Source organism: Hyperoodon ampullatus (genome assembly GCF_949752795.1).
Source record: "Hyperoodon ampullatus genome assembly, chromosome: 5".
In the NCBI taxonomy this organism is placed as follows: domain Eukaryota; kingdom Metazoa; phylum Chordata; class Mammalia; order Artiodactyla; family Ziphiidae; genus Hyperoodon; species Hyperoodon ampullatus.
In genome coordinates, this window is record NC_136918.1 from 124,877,671 (window position 1) to 124,898,479 (window position 20,809).

A 20,809-nucleotide genomic window follows, 5' to 3' on the forward strand; every position below is an offset into this window, starting at 1 on the left:
TCTCCTACTTAACTAAGTTTAAAACTTTCCTCCTCGATCTAGAAACACTACATGGCTGGGTGCACCCTCAGCAAAGTGTCCAGGAGGCACTTCTCCTCTCTGTAGGCTGAAGACTCCCTTCCTCTGTCACAGGCATTCAGGCCGAGGAAGCCACATCTGCCTTCTGGGGCAGTGCCAGCAGGGACTACTGAAGAGTGGAAGCCCATCAGCAGGAGATAAAATAGAGAGACCCAAATAGTATCACAAGCCTATAAAAATAAAAGTGGCATTATAACCAGAGCTCACAAAAGTAGGCTAGAACCTGTGCACTTAACCTAAATTGGTGGACTTCCTGCCAAATAGAACAGAAAAATAAACAGGACCCAGAGTGTCCTAACATGAGAGTCAAAATATCAAGGACAGAGTGAAATATTACCTGTTATACCAAAGACCAAGAAAATAACAACTTCAATGAGAAAAGATAATCAGATGGGACAGCACAGAGAAAAATTAAATACTGCAATTTTATGACAAGGACTCTTAAAGCAACCATGATAAAAGTAATTTAATAAGGAATTACAAATTATCTTGAAACCAATGGGGGACAATGTCATCATAAATAGATGTTATAGAAGAGAACCAAATGGTAATTATAGGAGAAAATTTTGTCAAAATAGCTCATATTCATGACCATAAAATAATCCTCAACAAATTTAAAAGAATTAAAATCATAAAGAGAATACAGAGGATGTTCTCTAACCATAATGGAATCAAACTAGGAAACAGTAAACAGGAAATCTCTATAAACTTGGAAATTAAACACAGCACAATTCTAAATAACTCATATATCAATGAAGAAGTCTCAAAGAGAATTAAAATAAAGAAAAAAATAACTAGAATTAAATGAAAATAAAAATACAACACCTCAAAATATGTAGGATATGACTAAAGCACTGTTGATAACATTGGCTACATTAAAATATTATCAGAAATCAACAATCTGGGTTTCTACATAAAAAAAAAACAAATAAATGTAAAACCAGCAGAAAGGACTAAAAAGCAGGAATCAATAATATGGAAAGCAGTAAAACAATAGATGACAAAGAAGCAAAATTTGGTTCTTCAAAAAGACAAACTCAAAAAAACCTGATAATGTTCTAAAAAGAATGGCAAGAAAAAAAAGGGAGAGAAATTATATAAATATTAGGAATGAAACAGGAGATATCACTGCAAATATTTCAGCCAACAGTATGATAATAAGGGCACACTACTAACAATTTCACCCACCTTATTCAACAATGATAAATAAACAGGTTTTTCAAAAACCACACAACAAAAATCTAACCATGACAAAATAGAAATAGTGCTATAAACCATTTAAGAAATTGAATTTGTAATTAAAATGTCCCCCCCCAAAAAGAAAACTCAAGGATCACACGATTTCACTGAAGAATTCTGACAAATATTTAAGTAATTAACACCAAGTTTACACAATTACTCTTGCAGGGAAAAAAACAAGGGATGCTTTCCAGGTTATTTTATCAGGCCAGTGTTAACCCTGATACCAAGATCAGCCTAAAGTAGTACTCAAAAACAAACAAACAAACAAAAACAAAACAAAACAAAAAAACTGTACTCTATTATTTCTCATAATCTAAGGTACAGAAATCCAACAAAATATTAAAAAGCTTCATCCAACAACATATAAAAATAATTATATACCATAACTAAGATTTACTGCAGATATGCCATGATGGCTCAACGTGTGAAAATAAATCAATGTAATCCACCATATCAAGAGCCTGAAGAAGAAAAAATGGATTATATAAAATGACAGAGAACAAGATTTTGACAAAAGCCAATATCTATTTCTATAAAAACTCTTAACAATCTAGGAATAAAGGGGAACCATATCAAATTGAGAAAGAATATATATATTTTAAAGTATATAATTAAATCTAACATTATAATTAATGGTGAAAAATTAAATGCTTTCCCACTAAGATCAGGAAAAATAGCAAGGTTGTCTCATCTCCCCTTTCTTATTTATCCTAGTGCTGGAATTTCTAGTCACTCAACTAAACAGGAAAGTGAAATAAAAGGCATACAGATAGGATAGGAGGAAATAATGCTGTCCCTATTTGAAGATGCCATGAGTGCATCGCATATCAAGGAGTCTACAAAACAATCTCCTAGAACTAAGTGAATTTAACAATGTTGCAAGATATATCATCAACACAATTATGTCATTCTCATTTCTATATACTCACAATGATTGTGTGGAAATCATAGTTAAAAGCACAATACAATTTACAACTGCTCTAATGAAAATGAAATCCTTAGGTATACATTTAACAACATATGTATAAGGCTTATATTCTGTGAACTACAAAATGCTGATGAAAGAAATAAAATATATAAATAAATAGAGACATATCACATTAATGAATTAGAATATTTCACATAGAAAAGATGTCAATCCTCTCAAAATTCAATAATAAGTTTAATGAACTTCTAACAAAATCTCAGCAAGTTTTTGTAGACATAAACAAGTTCACTCTATGATTTATAAGAAAAGGCAAAAAAAAAAAAGTATAGCTAAAATAATATTGAAAAAGAACAAAGATGGAAGAATCACTCTACTTCATGTGAAGTCTACTGTATAGCTACAATAATCAAGACAGTGCCATAGTAGTAGGGGGATAGACACCTAGACCACATGCATGAAACAGAAAACAAGGCTCAGAAATAGATCTACACCCAATTGATTTTTGACAAAGTTGCAAAGTTTTTCCATGGGGGGAAAGAGAGCATTTTCAAAACTGTGCCAGAGCAACTGAACATCCAAAAGTTTAAAAAAAGAAAAAAAAAAAGAAAGAAAAGAACTCTGTCTTAAACCTCATATCTTACATAAAAGTCAACTTAAAATATGTAATGTCAAATAGACTTGAATGTAAAATTGTAGAAGTTTTAGAAAAAATATAGAAGAAAAATCTTTGAGATCTAGAGCTATGTAACGTGTTCCAGATTTGATACCAAAGTACTATACATAAGCAAAATATTGGTAAATTAGGCATCATTCAAATTAAAGAAAGTTCACTCTTCAAAGGACTCAGAAAAGGATGAGAAGAAAAGCTAAGACTGGGATAAATTATTCACAAACCTCTATCCAACAAAGAACTGGTAACTAAAATGGATAAAGAACTCTCGAAACTCAAGGAGACAATGCAATTGTTTATGGGCCAAAATAATGAACAGATATTTCACTGAAGAGGATATACAGATGGCAAATGAGGATACTAAAATATACCTAACATCACTAGTTTTAGGGGAATACAAATTATAACCAAAATAAGATGTCACTATACAGGTATCATAATGACTAAAATAAAATATAGTGAGAATACCAAATACTGGTGAGGTTGTGGAAAAATTAGGTCACTTGTATATTGCTAGGCATATAAATGTTACAGTCACTGTAGAAAATATTTTGGCAGTTTATTGTGAGCCTAAATATGCAGATACCGTATGATTCAACAACTGCACACTTGGGCATTTATCCCAGAATAAAACTTATGTCCACAAAAAAACCTGTACATGATCATTCACAAAAGCTTTATTCATAATAGCCAAAAACTTGAATCAACTCAGTTGTCCTTCAATGGATGAATGGTTAAGCAAACTGTGGTGCTATAAATATTACTCAGCAATGAAAGGGAATAAACTATTGATACCCACAACCAATTGGAGGGAATTATTTTGAGTGAAAAGTCAATCTCAAATAGATAACCACATATTGCCTGATTTCACTTACATAACATTCTTGAAATGACAAATTTTTAGCAATAGAGAAGAGATTAGTAATTACCACAGTTTAGGGACTAGGGCAACACTAGAGATCCTTGTGAATGCTCTGTATTTGACTATAAAGAGTGAACATCCTAGAAGTGAAATGTATTAGAGTTTTGCAAGATTTTACCATAATGATAAACTGGGTAAAGGATACATAGGCTCTTGCTGTATTATATCTTACAACCTCATGTGAATATACAGTTATCTCAAAAATTAATTAATTAAAACATATAAGGCAGGAAAAAATATAATTCCTTGGCTTAAAGCTCCACAGTGGTCCCTATTTCAGAGAGAAGAAACCATTTTTTTTAGAATGGTCACAACACACTTCATGCTTTGGCCCCATATTACTTTATTGACCACCTTTTCAAAAGCCAATTTTTATATAAATTCCATTCAATTACTTAGGGAGATTTCAGCGCTCCTAATGGCTTACTTATAGCTAAACATTTTTTGCATTATTAATTTTAAAATATATTTATTTTAAATAAATAAAATAGTTCCCAGGAACTATATAAGACGTACCTAATAGTATTTTTTTTCTTTCTCAGAAATGTATTGTTTACAACAAATAAAATATGAGTGAATTAGATTTCTTACACAGTAGGATTTTCCTGTAAATGTGTCAAAAAATCTACAAATCAATATTTTCAACTTGTAGCCATACTCAGAGTCTAGAAAAATATGATGTCAGAAAATTCTGGAAGTTATTCTCCATGATTGTAAATTCATTTTGGTTGCTAAACGGTTAGAGGATCCTATAATTTATTAATCAAGCAAGTCCACATTTTTGAATAAAGGAGGTGCTATGGTGTAACCCTGACATAAACTAGGTCTGTTGTAGTCAAACTGAAACATACAGTCATGTTCATTCTAAGGTGGTATGATTTGATTTCTGTCTGACACCCAGCTAACAACATGCTACAGTCCTATTTAATTTCTAGGTGGCAGAAGCATTAGTTTTATTTTACTCTCTTGAATACATCAGATTTGTACAGAAATTTTCTAGATGCTTATGCATCCAATTGCATCTTACTGGACACTCTGGAAGTTGAACTGTCCTGGCCTCCCTTGCAGTTAGTCTGGGCCATGTACCATCATTTGTGGTTGCATTTCCAGGCTGTTCATAAAGTCACAGTAGACCATCGGTATCCATGGGGGATTGGTTCCAGGATCCCTATGGATACCAAAATCCACAGATGCTCAAATCTCTTAAATAAAATGGTGTAGTATTTACACATAATCTATGCACATCCTCCCATGTACTTTAAGTCATCTCCAGATTACTTATAATACCTAATAAAATGTAAATGCTATGTTAAATATTTTCTGGAGCATGGACAATTCAAGTTTTGCTTTTTGGAACTTTCTGGAAATTTTCCCCAGAATATTTTTGATCCCCGTTTGAATCCTCAGATGCAGAACCTATGGATACAGAGGGCCAAATGTACTTGTATGATGTCCTCCATAATTTCCCTCTTTGCCCCTTCGTTCTGCAGATAGAGAAATGCAGAATTCTCATGAATGACTCTCAGAGATACAATTTAAGTGAACATCACTCAGAAGAGCTAAGAAACTACTCTGCCCATCTCAGGACCTCTTCCTTTGCCACATCACTTTTTTGAGAGTCTCCTCTCCTCAGCCGTCACTTGTCTACTACTCTTACTCTATTGTGGGTTTTTGCTCAAAAGTCACACGGGCAAAAAGGCCTTCCTTTACTGATTCTCATAGAGCATCATTTACGTAGTATTATCACACTTTGAATTTTCCTTCACAGTGCCTACCAAATATATGTTTATTTGTAGAGCGAGTTTTTAAAATATGTGTATTCTCACAATAATACACCCCTCATAAAATATGATTAATTTTGCACTCAAGGGCTTCCCTGGTGGTGCAGTGGTTGAGAGTCTGCCTGCCAATGCAGGGGACACGGGTTCATGCCCTGGTCCGGGAAGATCCCACATGCTGCAGAGGGGATAGGCCCGTGAGCCATGGCCGCTGAGCCTGCGCGTCTGGAGTCTGTGCTCCACAACGGGAGAGGCCACAACAGTGAGAAGCCCACATACCGCAAAAAAAAAAAAAAAAAAAAAAAAAAATTGCACTCATGCTCTTTTCCCAATAGTATCAAATAGGTGGTGAGCTAGGCAATTAAGAGACATTGTCTCACTACCATTTTATATGATATAGCAGTCATCTGTACATGAGAAGTTTGAGTGTGAGAGAAATATAATGATGCAGAACCACTAAAACAAAAAACAAAACAAAAAAACATTTTGTTGACTAAAGTATAGATATTCCTGATAAGGAAAACCACTGATTTAAGTAACTATAAATAAGGTATTATATTTTTCTTAAGCAGTATTTAATGACAGAGGAAAAAGATGCTTATGCAGGTGGTTTGTTGATCAAAGATTGGCAATCTGTAGGCAGGAAAAATTTTTAAAAAAAACAGAATTGTGGGAGACTAGTTCAAGCAACAGTCTGGATCTTTGATTAATATTAAGGAAGTTAATGAGGAAATATTATGAATATTTAAATAAAGCAAGTCACACTATTTTTTTTCATTTCCTAGTGCACTTAAAAGACTATATCATAGTGTAAAAATAACTTAAGTGTGCAATAACATTATGTCTAAAAGTCAATGTACATACATTAATTATAAATAATGCTGTTAGGAAATGGTGCCAACAAACTTGCTCAAGAACGGGTTGCCACAAATCTTCAATTTGTAAAAACCACAATAACTGCAAAGTACAATTAAGTGAAGCACAATAAAATGAGGTCTGCTTGGACTACAGAATGAAATGACTAGAGGTCTCAATATAGAGGTAGAGAGAGAATAAGGGAGGGATAAGGCTTAATATTGCTGTAGAAACTACAATAATTACGTATAACATTTCATAGTCAGTAGTTTTATTAAAACACTTACATTCCAAGATCATATGTAGAACAAAAGATTTGATTATAAAAAGAAGAGCAAATTGCTAGACAGAAATTTAAAAGAAAAACAAGAAGCTAAGGTGTTTTCACCAGAAATAGGAAAGCATTTGGTATGGTATATCATTGACACTATTTTTTTTCAAATGAGTATATATTGATAAGATTTTCTGTTTTTCAGTATTCATCAAGTTATACACTTTAATTTCTTCTACTTTGATAATAAAAAAAGAATCAGAAGGCTGCTATTCATAGAAATCAAATTGTTGAGAGTGTGAAAACTCTAAGAGCTTCCACAGATTATGGAGTCCACCCTTCCTCATTATGTAGATCTGGAAATGGAGGTTCAGTAAACTTGTGACCATCCTAGGTTGCAAAACGTTCTGTGCCAAGGCCAGTCTTCTTCAATTACATGTTATCTACTTTATTACATAAGTAAACCAAATAGCTTAGTGATTACTTCTGGATTACCTTCAAAATGCATTCCATTTAAGAAATCTAAGTAAACTAGTAAGTAAATTAGTAAGATTTTACTAATAAGTAAAATCTAAATGCATATTTAAATTCATTCATACTCAATATTTATATATGTAAATAATGAAAACTCAGATAAATAAGCTTGATATAAAACATATTTAGCATTATTTAATATAAAAATAAATCTTATATGAGTAATACAAGTAGGAGATTATAACTAACAAAATACATTTAGGTATTGAAAAGGCATGCTGTTCCTGATAAATAATGGCAATAGTAGTAATACGGATCTAATAAGAGAAAAAATGAACTGAGTCCACTGGATCTTTCTCCTACTTGCAGAAATTAAAATGGAGTTCAAACTTACGATCAGTATTCCTTTAGCTTCCTATATGATATTTTGAAAACCATGAGTAATTATGATTCATATTCTTTCTGTCATGCTTTATTTCTTTTTCATATTAGTATATATTCAGTCACTTAAATGATTACCATTAGGAAAAATATGAACTATTAATATTAAACAAAACAATGTGAATTTGAGAAATGACAATTAACACTTTTACATTGATCTGTATTCTTTGGCTTAGCAGAAGGCATTAAAACGCCAGAATTGTGCTTATTTACATAAATCTACAAGTCTAGTCGTAGAGTTTTAAGTATCAATGGCTTCATGATAAGTATCTTAGAAAATCCCATCTGTTATAAAATATGTGACCTTATTAATTCAGAAAATGACAATTAAAAATATTGTTATAAATAGAAATGTACTAGGAATCAGACATTTGATTTTCTCTGCAAAGAACATCATTAACAGTAGAGGCTTAATGGAATTTGTGAAGAAACCTTGCAACTTTGGTAATTATTAATTAACACTGATTACATTAAAAATTATATGGGAAATACTGCATAGTTTTACACATATAATCAACGAACTTCATCAGTCAAATTTGCATTCAGTTGAAGAAAAAACTGCTCTGTAAAAATCATTATAAATTAATTAGTACTTAACACTTAATTGAAATGAACACATTGAAGCTCACATTTCATTTTCAGAAAATAAGCTTAACTATCATGGATCATTTGGTTTGCTGTTCACTCTATTTTACTTCCAAAACACTTTTAAAAACTTACTCTACAAGCAAAAACAGATCAGACTGTCACTCAGTTTTTCCTATTTAACACTCACTACCACCAATTACCCAATTGGCTGTGGTATTAAAAATTTGGTTTATGGGCTTCCCTGGTGGTGCAGTCGTTGGGGGTCTGCCTGCTGATGCAGGGGACACGGGTTCGTGACCCGGTCTGGGAGGATCACACATGCCGCGGAGTGGCTGGGCCCGTGGGCCATGGCTGCTGGGCCTGCGCGTCCGGAGCCTGTGCTCCGTGGTGGGAGAGGCCACGGTGGTGAGAGGCCCGCGTACCACAAAAATAAAAAAAAAAATTTGGTTTATGAAAAATATGAACTCAAGGAACAACAATCCTTAAGTCTAATTATCCTGTTTCCATAATTTACACTTTCCTCACTCAAGGCTTTTGGTCATCTCTCAGTTTCCTTGAATAGTGTCTCCCCTGATCATTTAGCATGCATAAGAACATTCCTCCCAAATTCTCCTAATCACAGATTGTGCTTATGTTGGGGAGATCCTGCTGTAGGACGTTTATCTGATAAGGCTTTCATGATAGACTTGTAGAAGCAGAAGAAAGATTTAAAAGAGAGTAGAAAATGTTTCACCAGTTAGAAACATCCATTTTCTATTCCACAGTAGGGTAGCTACATTTATTTGCAATAATAGGGCTCAAGAGAGGATAAATTCACTATAGTGATAGGTAAAATAATGGTCACTGGAGTTTTGGTATTGTGGGCAGAGAGTTCAACATAATCACCCTCATGTACAGTCTTGTCTCTACCAAGCCATACCTTCTCGGCTGTATTTAGACCATGTATAAAATCTAGAGCCTCTGCAGTTACCAGAACTTCCCATGGTATAATTCCAGCTGATAAAGCAATGTTTCTATGTACAAATGGTGTTTGAATAAGCCATACCCAGTACAACTACAGCTTCAATGATGGCAATAAAATTTGAGAGGCATCACCACAAAACCTGAGAATATTGGGAAAACACAGGAAGTCAAGAGATTCAGCCTGCAGTCCAGACACAGAAACTTAATATGGGTCTTGCCCTTCTTACTCAGGTATTCAGGGCCTTAGATTTTTCCATCTGTACTAGGAAGATATGTTTTTGATTATCTCCAAGACCTTTTCAAATAAAAATCACACATTCTATGCTTCAGGGCAGTGACTTTTAGACTCATTATTTATCATGCCACACAGTGGTATTTATCAGTGTAAGTGATATAACTATCCAGTTGAAAGTTTCCAAGCTGAAAACCAACTCTATTGATTGGAAGATATGGCAAAAAGTAAACTAGAATATTTTTCATTAGATAATATATATTTTATTCTTGATGATTTATTTCTTGTTTTAATACTTCCAGCATTAGTTTAAGCACCTACACATGTTCAGCATTTTAATATTTACAATCAGGATTTCAAGTGATGTTTCTTTTAGAGTGATGCATCTTAAATTTATTTCTCATTGAGTTACAAATCAAATCACATTTTGCAAACAGTAAGGTGAACACTGGAACAGATTTCAGCTTGATAATTGTAGCTCATACGTTTCACTGACATCTGAGAATGAGACTAACAGGCTGCCTTACAAATAGGACTGCTTACTGATTTTGCAAAAGTTGGAACAGAAGAGGCTGTACTCTTTTTCTGTAACTGTAACAATCCCTACCTTCCTATATTGATTACTTACTCTTCAGTGTTACAGTAAATTGCTATTGTGGAAACATAATGATGCTGAACATTTGTAGCCCAGATAGGGTAATGTTTAAACACAGTGTGCCCTGTTCTCTGTAGATGTACTAATAACCTCTTTAATCGTTTCTGTTCAAAATACTATGAATTCTGAAGCAGAAACCAGCCTAATGATACAACTAATATACGGAGCATAACATTTAATCATTTAGAAGTAAATCACAGCAATTATTTTTCCATCCTTTAGACAGTGGACCACATTTTTTCCCTAATACTATTCCTAATAAACCTAAAATAAATTCATAGAAACTTTCATTCTATTCCTGCTCTTTTGTTCTTAAACCAAAGTTGGTCAAGGTAATTGTTTCTATTTTATAACATGAATTATATGTTTGAAGAATGTTTTCCTATCAGAAGAATATAAATATTTCAAAAATAAGCACATTTAAAGATCTATCAACCCAAGTATATTGCAATGAATTATCACCTGAAATAAGGTGAATACAGGGGATATAGGAAGATTGTCATGAAAGATACTATATCTTGTTGTAACAAAATGTTCCTCCTTCAGAAAGACACCAGTATCTCATCTATTATATGAATTGAGTTAGTTCAAATAAAAGTGATTAATGAGGATGAAAGCCATCCTATTATATTTTTCTTGTAGATATGAAATACAACTGAGAAAGAATTGAGTAAAATAAAGAATATTTAATAAAACAGAGCCTGTAAACTTTGGAAGCAAATTTGAAAAATGAAAACATGGTATAAAGTATTTAAAAAAGAGGAATTCTTAACATAAGTATTCATTTCTATCTCTGTAAAAGAATGTAAATTCTAGCTCATTATTTTTTTTAGAAGGAGTAGTAATTAGAATTAGGGTTTTTATTTATTGTTTATTTTATGTTTATTTTCTATTGAATGAAAACATTTAGGACCAAAATATTGACTATTGTTTCAGTATCATCATTCTCTTGAAAACTAAAAAAAGCAGGTATAATTATATTCACCACTACCAACAGCAACAAAAAAAAATATTTTCGAATCAGATTTGTTGTCTTCAGTCTTACATTCATTGTTTCAAAATATTAATATTTTGAAAATTCTCTAACAGAAATATTAAGGGAAAGATCTATAGGGACAAACAAAAAGAATTAATAAGAATATATTTAAGTTTGCCTGGAGAATTCAGACTAGACTTCCAAGTTGAGGCGTTACTTAAGCTGATCTTTACTGTGCTTCTTCATTATCAGTGGTTTGATTTTCTAAATTAGGCTAAGTGTTTGATCTCTTCAAAGTCATACAGAGTAATTTTAAAATGATTGCTTTTGTGCAGACTTCATAAGTCAACAGAAAGAGTTGCATGTATATAATCTGTTTTAATGTGTTTCTTAATGTATCCTTGATGTGTTTAAAATTAATTTTGTGTGAAATTTGAATAACAAAATTAAGTATAAGTACTGAACATATGATATGCATAGAAGCATAGAAGTATTCTTAACAATACATGTTAATTAGTTTTTAAAATTTTATACATTGTGATATTTATCTAAAATTTTTCTTCTTAAATATTGGTTGACATGATACTCAGCAGTATTTGTAACATGGAAAGTTATTCAACTTAGCTTTATAAGTCCTTTAACAGTATTTCCATTTTACACTGACAATGAGAACACACTTACATTACCATCTTCTATTGATTTTTTAATTAATAAATTTTGTTGTTTTAGAGCAGTTTGAGGTTCACAGCATAATTGAACATAAAGTTCAGAGTTCTCATAATCCCCTGTCCCCACGCATACACAGCCTCCCCTACTATTGACTTTATCACTTTATAAAATATTCAGTGGCTTAAATATTAATTTTTTAAAACTAGATTTTACTCAATGACTTGAGAAATATGTATGTAATTAGAATTCTAAGACTAAACAATGCCTATATCCTATATATAAAAAAAATTTTTCAAAGTTGGGTGATTATTTATAGCCAAGGTGAATGTACTTAAAATTCATTTCAAAAGCTTTACCTAGATAAAACCCAAAAATACATAAACCATTAATTATTATTTTTCATTAAAGAATATTTGCATATGTATTCAAAATTTAATGGTTTTGCCATTCTTTTTACTGTATATAACGTTTCATACTTACTTGCATACTTCTTGAGAAATTTAAATGTGTGTAATCTGTAGCATTTTTATATTGCTAAGAACCAAATATAAAATTCATTTCCCAGACGCTTTTATGAGTTAAATGGTAAATAAGTTTTTAATGTATGTATGTAATTAGAAATTGTATGTAATTAGAATTTAACACTAAACAATGTCTATTAAAATTTAGCTAAACTAAAAACTATCCACAAAGCATTCACTTTCTATCAAATCTACACTCTTTGCTCAACCCCTATATACAATGCCCCATATTAATTTTCAAATTAGGGATTTGTAATAATCTGCAAATTTTTAAAGTATAATTTACCCCATTCTTAACAGTTAATCTTTATTTTGAACACTGTTTTAACTGATATTCTTCCCATCAATTTAAGACTCAGATTTCATCCCTTATAAAATACTGAATTTAAGCTTACTATGCTTTATTTCGTATCACCTTCACATACCTGTTGTCATAATGTTCACTACCTCAGTTCCCATTCACATATCAACCCACTGCAATCTCATTCCACTTTACCAATGAAGTAGCTCTCACTAAGGTCACTAATAAATGCCTGCTGAGCTCGCATGTGTGGGGGTGGGGCCTCGTGGCTTCCCCCTACGCCTCCAGGCCACCGGGGTCCTCATCAACCCTGTGGAGTTCAACCCTGACTTCGTGGCTCCTAGGGTACCCAAAGTGGAGTGGGTGGCACTTCTGGAGGCTGCCGACACCTTGCATCTGGTCGAGGTGCCCAAAGGCTGGAGGTGGATGTGCTGGAGGGCACCCTACAGTGCCCAGAGTCAGGACGTCTGTTCCCCATCAGCTGTGGGATCCCCAACATGCTGCTGAGTGATGAGGAAACTGAGACTTAAAAGCGTTCCCGGCCCCGGTTTTTCACTGTGAGTGTGCGTATCTTTGTTTACGTATATCCTGTTTGCTACTTCTATCTTGTGTATCCCCAACCCTTGGGCCAGTGACACACTGGCATATATATATATATATATATATATATATATATATATATATATATATATATATTAAAGTTTCAAAACCAATATATATATATATATATATATATATATATATATATATATATATATATATATATATATATAGGAGGTGCCGCCGCTGCCGACTCCTCTCCATCCTTCCCATGGGACGAGGGGCTGCACCCGTGGTCAGACCCTTCCAGGAGGGTTAAGCCAAATAACTGTAGATGTCCTTTTCACCATCCACTCGCTCCAAATATTCTTTCTCGATCAGAATGTCAATGCATTTCTTAATTACTGGGACCGGAGGCTTGAATCTTGAGCACAGCTGGGTCAGTACTTCTGCAAGTGACTGCTGGTGCTTTAGAACCTTCCTCATTTTCATAATTCTCACAACAGCCTCCTGGATCAGTAGTTTGCGATCTTCTTCGATGTTTTTGTGTGTGGTTTCTTATTCCTGCTTCTATCCTGTTTCCAATCTTTATTTGAATTTTAAGCAGATGCTCCACATTGAGCATACTTTTCATCTTCAAATTTTCTTTCTTTGGTTTTCATGTCAATGAAAATAACTCTTGTTGATAGGGATTTTTAGGGCTACAGTGTAATGTGTATGAATCCAGTGTGACAAAATATATATTTAATTGACCACATAATGTCTTATGTCAACATAGAAGTAGGGTGGACCATACCTACTGCATAATTTTAAGAAGAAACCCTACATAAATGTTTGTTACATAAGCCTTGGCCGGTGGTTACTCTGTGTTTGCTAATGACTTTCCAACTTATTATCTTGATGCACAGAAAGAGCTAAACAATTAAGAGAGTTAGCAAAGCTTTTGTGTCTACATTTTCATGGTATTGGCAGAGAGTTAACACAATTGTTCCTCTTCTGCATGAGAATTTTATTTTCAGTTAAATTTCCTAGCTTTGTTTCCCTAGAAACGGGGAAGGACACTATTTGTCAACTAAGTTACTAAGCAACACTGCTTACGGTAAAACGACTGCTTAATTGAAGGCTGACTTAAACCAAGGGACAATAAATAATTGATAGGAAGCCCTATTGTGAGGTTCCTCTGAGTGTAGAGACTCATAATTGGGCATGTACCTTGTACAGTCCATGAAAGGTCTTTCTACGGAGTTGGTACAAAAGATTATGGCTCCTGTGGAATGTGAGGCTTTTAATCAAGGGTAGTTTCCAAACCTGTAGATTCTGTATTTTATCTCCTTTCCACCTAAGCTGTTACCGGGGTGGAAGAGAGCTCACCAGAGCTGTATGGGTTTACAAGAGCTGCTGCAAGACTCCTACTGAGAGGAACACCTACTGAGGAAGCCCTCCTGGCAAGCTGAGGTTCCTGCCCTAATCCTTTTGATTAGACTGGTACAACTGAAATACTGATTCAACTTCCAGATGTTCTGACATTTCCAGATTCTCAGCATCTATGTAATTTTCATTCAATATTTTTCTCTATGTGTACATTTGTATGCCAAACTTTCAAATTATGAAAATTCTTAACTATAGCAGGGCTAACATATTTAGACTCACATAGTATTAACAATAACTATTATGATATAGGGGATTTGAGATCTGTCTAATATGAAAACCTAATTTTTCATGCAGATTCTGAGTTGCAGCCTAGACAAAGTAGGAGAGGAGACAGATAGAAAAATATTATATCTTTCATCATATTACATGGATTAACAGCCTATACCATGAGTTATATGTTTCATAGAAATGGAATCAAAATTTAATTTTCAAAACATAAATGTTGAAAATATACTTAATTACTTGAAGGTTTTATATAAAATACACATAATTTGCCATATGGGTATTTTGAAATGTGCCTTATTAATTAAGTATATGATTCATTCAATAGTCATTTTTTTCTCCCTTATTTTAAATTATAATTTGGAAATATGCATAAAATCAAACATATTTAGACCATGTTTGATAACAATGTCAGAACTAATCAAAATCTTAGGCAATAAAATATTCACACTTGATATTATATACTGAGCCTAAATTTGTCTACTTTTCAACATGGAGACAATCCAGTGCTGCTCTAATTATAAATTAAACGTATTTTTAAAAATTAAAAGTATTTAAAATGCAAATGCCCTTTATAGCAATTTCAACTTCAATATTTAAGATATATCTTATTAAAGCTTCTCCCACATTTTTTTTCATTTTGTTTCTCTTATTTGCCTTCAGTCATTATTTTTTTTATTTGTGTTAATACATGTTTAAATTTGTGGACTACATCTCTAAGAAGTACCCATAAACATGGCTATGTTTAATTATGAGTATATAATTCACAGTGAATTAAGATAAATATTTGACAAGTGTCTGGGTTGCTTGAACAGTTATTTCTATTCTCTTAGTGAATGTTTATGTAATTATCCTTTTGATATTATCATAACAGTCTATATTACTTGAACACAAGTTCTGAGATATTTATTTACTTCATTAATTACTTTATACAGAGAGAACATATTGGACTTCTGAAATGCAACCAAAGAAATAACAAGTATATTAGATTTCAGGTACAATATTTTAGAATAGCAGATTGTTTCTCACTGCCAGAGCAAGGTAATTCATTCCATCGTAAAATGACGATCAAAGGAACATTATCAATCACACTAGCTGATAAACTTTTAGTGCAGAGATTAAGAATTGGACTTAAATTCCTTATTTAAAGTAATAAGCATAGATTTCATGTTTTTTACTTAAAAGCAAACTTTTCAATCTAATGTATGAAAACAAATGAGTGATACAATTGGCAGAATATATTCCTGGACAAAGAAGTATGAAAATGAATATCTTCCAATCTGTTTGAATGTGAGTTAAATGAATGTATTCAAGAACAAATTAGGTCCCTAGTGATAATTACAGTGGGCTCTAATATGTTTTATGTAGTATAACCTTGTTTGTATTTTGGCTTTACCATACTTTTAGTATCAGTTTAAACAATCTTCAAATAAATGTACTTTCTCCTTGAGCTATGTATGGTAGTAATAATAATAATAATAATATGTCAAGATACATGAACAGAAAATTACTGAGAGTTTAACCAGACATTCAAAATAAAACTATTGTTAATAGCTAAAAAAAAACCAAAAACTGAGACCTAGATGATTATCAAAGATGAATGTTCCAGTAATGTCTCATTTTCAATTTTTTTTAAAGTATGAATTATGAGACTAAGTATTCAAGTTACCAGAATTATGTCTTAAAGAACAACTTAGAAATGTAAGTGGAAATCACCAGCATCTATAACATATATGTTATTATCCAATGTAGTGGTTATTTTTATGTGTCAACCTGACTGGGTGTGCCTGTGAGGGTGTTTCAGGAAGAAATTAGCATTTGAATTATTAGACTAAGTAAAGAAGATTCACCCTCATCAAAGTGGGCAGGCATCATCATATTGGTTGAGGGCCCAAACAGAACAAAAGGGTGGAGAAAGGGGAAATTCTCTCTCTCTCTCAAGCTGGGACACCATTTCCTCCACCCTCAGCTCTCCCCTCACATTCTCAGTTCTCAAGCCTTCAACCTCGGACTAGGAGGTCCAGCATCAACTCCCTCTTGTTTCTCAGGCCAACAGACTCAAGCTGAATTACACTAACAGCTTTTCTGGGTCTCCAGGTTACAGATAACAAATTGTGGGACATCTCAGTCTCCATAAACCAGTTCCCTTAACAAGTCTCTTCTCATTTATCTATATAACTATCCTACTGGTTCTGTTTCTCTAGAATTACTTAACACATCCAACTACATCACTTATCCAATGTTTTTCTAATCTAGTTTCTAAACTGAAAATAAAAGAGACCACAGAGTACTGTTGTGTTTGTCTTTCAGCACATCTGAAGATTCCTCTTTCTATGCTGGAGAGCAAGACGACAAAGCTTAAACTGGTTGATAATACTGTAGACTAGTATGATGTTTAGTTAAAGCATGACAATTAATATTAAACTGAAAGGAGACTTTTATTATTTCATACAGGTTTCTATACTTGGTGATATAATTTTCTAAAATATTTTCTAAAATATTTATCATTTTTGTAATTATCCTTTTTTATTGTTTTCAGAACAAAATAGAATATAGATGATTAGTTAGATCAATAGCTCTCAAAGTGTGGTCTTGTTAGTCTTTCATGGCCCTAAGACTCTTCAGTGGGTCCAAAAGTTCAAAACTATATACATAATAATACTAGGACATTATCTTTTTGCTCTCATTCACTCAGTAGTGTCAGTGAACATTTACAGTGGCTGCAATAGTATGTGATGAAATGCAAATACTTATGATAATCCATATTTCTTATATTAAGCATTATGTAAGGGAGATCTGAAAAATGTAAAGAGATACTACTATTATCAATTCATTTATTTTTAAAAATACAGCCATCTTTAGGAAAAGAAAAATGTTATCTATGTTTACAGGAAATAAGCTTATTGCTATATTTAAATAAATTAAAAATCAATATTTTAATTATTAGTTTTACTTTCTAATATAGTAACTATTGCTAGAGATAATCTACATAAATGCTTCAGGATCCTCAATAATATTTAACTATTCTGGTTCTTGAGAAATCAACAGTTTATGAAAAGAAAATGTTTGAGAACAAGTGACTTAAATCATTAGATTTATAATTTATAATTCAATAATATCAAAGTAAGAATAATGGCTAAATATCATTAATGCCTAAAGAGCAATAACAAAGTCTCATAAATGTAGAAGATCAGGGGAAGTGGTATCTATGCCCATGCCAGGTACAACCATAAGACTACACGTTTTAACACATAATTCCTGTCAGGATCCAAGGCATCCATGACTGGAATTAAAGTAAATAACAGTTTCCCCAAACTCCAAATGTATCTGAAAAATTGTATATCATTAGAGTATCATTTCTGAATTATTTTGGGCCTCACACTTTTTAGGTAAGGTAATGCTCTAGAGAATTTTTATTTGTCATCTATTATTGCATTAACAAAATACCACAAAATTAACATCTTACAAAAACACACATTTATTATGTCACAGCTTCTATGGGTCAGGAATCTGGGCACAGCTTAGCTGCATCCTCTGCTTTAGTCTCTCACAAGCTGCAACGAGTTTGTCATCCAGGGCTGGACTCTAAACTGAAAGTTTGGTGTGGGAAAGGACCCACTTCTAAGTTTATATAGTTGCTGACAGAATTCAGTTCCTAGAGACTGCTGGACTGTTGGCCTCAGTTTCTATCTGACTCTTGGCTGTGAACTACCCCCAGTTCCTTGTCACATGGGCCTCTCTAACTCAGCTGCTTGCTTCATCAAACTGTGGTAGTCAGAAAGCAATATGGAGTCTTAGAAAGACACAAGTCACAATCTTCAGACTAGTGCTCTCCCAACTGAGCTATTTCGGCCACCCTACAAGTCACAATCTTATGTAACCCAATTTCAGATATGCTATCTCATCCATCTTGCCATGTTTTATTGCTTATAAGCAAATCGCAAGGACAGCCAACCCAACTCACTGCAACAGGAGGAGATTACACAAAGGTGTGGACACCGAGAGAGATCGTTAAAGTCACTTTAAGTATACCTAGTAATACCTGACTAAGTTCCCAAGCACAGAACAAAACAATGTCCAGTTATTATTAAAAAAAAAATGTTTTAACTCATGCATGCAGTTTCTGATCATCAATTTTGTGATAAGCTCAATTTATGATGTGACTTAGGATGAAAACAAAACCATGCAATTACCTTCTGTTCTAAATAAATATGAATTTCCTAGATGAAATATAATAAGCAAATACTATCCTTTAGAAATTCTAATAACTTGCTATTGGTACACTGGACAATGGTATATCAAGTTTACTAAGGTCATTGTTAACGTGACACTAGAATTAAATCCTGGTGGACTAGGGAGCATTAGTGAGGTAAAAAGGTATCTTTGAGAAATAAAGACTGTCATGTAATGGGACTAGCAGAAGCAGATTCACAGGATGAAATAACTTGAAACCTTCTGGAAATTGCATCAAAGGGACGGGATTTAAAAGTTAGGAAGGGGTCAGATCATGAAGAATGTGTCTGCTAATAAAAGTCATTCAATCTTTTCACCTGAAAGTTACTGAAAAATATAATTTTTAATTATGATAAGTTGTACTTTCACAATGTAATCCATCAATCAATTAATGATAACATTTAGTGACATCATGCTGGAATTAATGGTGTGAAATGATTTGGGGAATTTAGATTACTATCAGCAGGAAATTAAGATGCCTTCTATAATTATCCAGGTAAGAAATTTTGAAGATTTGAAGAAAGATACACTCTTGGAAAATAGAAACAGGATCACATAAGATAGGTATTCACAAGTGGGCTCTGTTAATAGATAACTTTTTGAGAGGGTGATAGAGCAGTGTAGGCATTTCTCCTCCCTCAGCCCCGCTGTTAATGTAACATAACTCCAATTCATGAGTGGATTTTATTAAAATCTGACTTTGTAGATCTGGAGTAGGACTTGATAGTCTCCATTTCTAATAAGGTCCCAGGTGATTGCTATTCTGTGGCTCCTCAAAACATATTTTAAGTAACACAAGACCAAACTACTAAAGGTTTTATGATTAGAAATGGCATGAGCGATAAAGAAAAAGCATGTACATAACAACATACCCACACACTCACATGGATCTAAAGAGAAGAATAAAAGTAGCTAAGGAGATACATGGACTAAATCACCATAACAAAAAGCGAGGCTGATAGTGACAAATAAAAGTACAGGTATTTGTATCTGGAGACGCAGATTCTCAGAGTGGTCTTATCAGTTGCAGAATGATTTTAAGGTAATTTTGGTGATGTACACTCTATTTTACTACTTCCTTTGGTTCAAGAAAATTAACTTCTCATTAACCTCTACAACTGAAAAGGACCAGGTTAATGTTGGGAGGTATACTGGAAGGAAAGAAACAATGTATGTGGCAAATGGCAATTACACTATTTTTTTTTTTTTTCAGCACATGGGCCTCTCACTGCCGTGGCCTCTCCCGTTGTGGAGCACAGGCTCCGGACGTGCAGGCTCAGCAACCATGGCTCACGGGCCCAGCCGCTCCGTGGCATGTGTGATCTTCCCAGACCGGGGCACGAACCCATGTCCCCTGCATCGGCAGGCGGACTCTCAACCACTGTGCCACAAGGGAAGCCCTACACTTTTGATTAACACTGTTCTAGCTTGTTTCCTCATTTTCTGTAAAGAGGGATGCAAATAAAACTCCAAAAAGAATGGTAAAGATGGAACGAATATAAGGAAAGGTTTCAACTTTATCTCTTGAGGAGAATGGAAAACAAAAGGTCGACTGAAAATAATTAAAAGTTACTAGAAAGAATTGACAAGTACTGTATATTTGAGCTGTGGATTCAACTTGTAGTAGCAATGGTGTACATAACTGTTTAAGTTTTTTACCCCCCCCCCTTTTAGAGCAAATGCTTTTTATTTTTTCTACCCCATATTCCTTCTTCTCTGGAGGAGCAGTATTTTCAGTGTGGTAATTTTACTTTCTTCCTGCTCCAAATATATTTCCTATATAATCTGCTAATTTCTGATTTAACTGTCTCTTTATTGG

The 20,809-nt window shown here is 33.4% G+C and overlaps 1 pseudogene across 1 annotated transcript in view; it reads left to right on the top strand.

The window, feature by feature from the left end:
- Positions 1-13,094, top strand: part of LOC307053817 (multifunctional methyltransferase subunit TRM112-like protein) — a 134,609-nt pseudogene extending 121,515 nt beyond the window's left edge. The window contains exon 2 of the transcript in view: positions 12,716-13,094. The product of the transcript in view is annotated as a multifunctional methyltransferase subunit TRM112-like protein (transcript). The remainder of the gene's footprint in view (positions 1-12,715) is intronic.
- Positions 13,095-20,809: the final 7,715 nt, after the last annotated feature.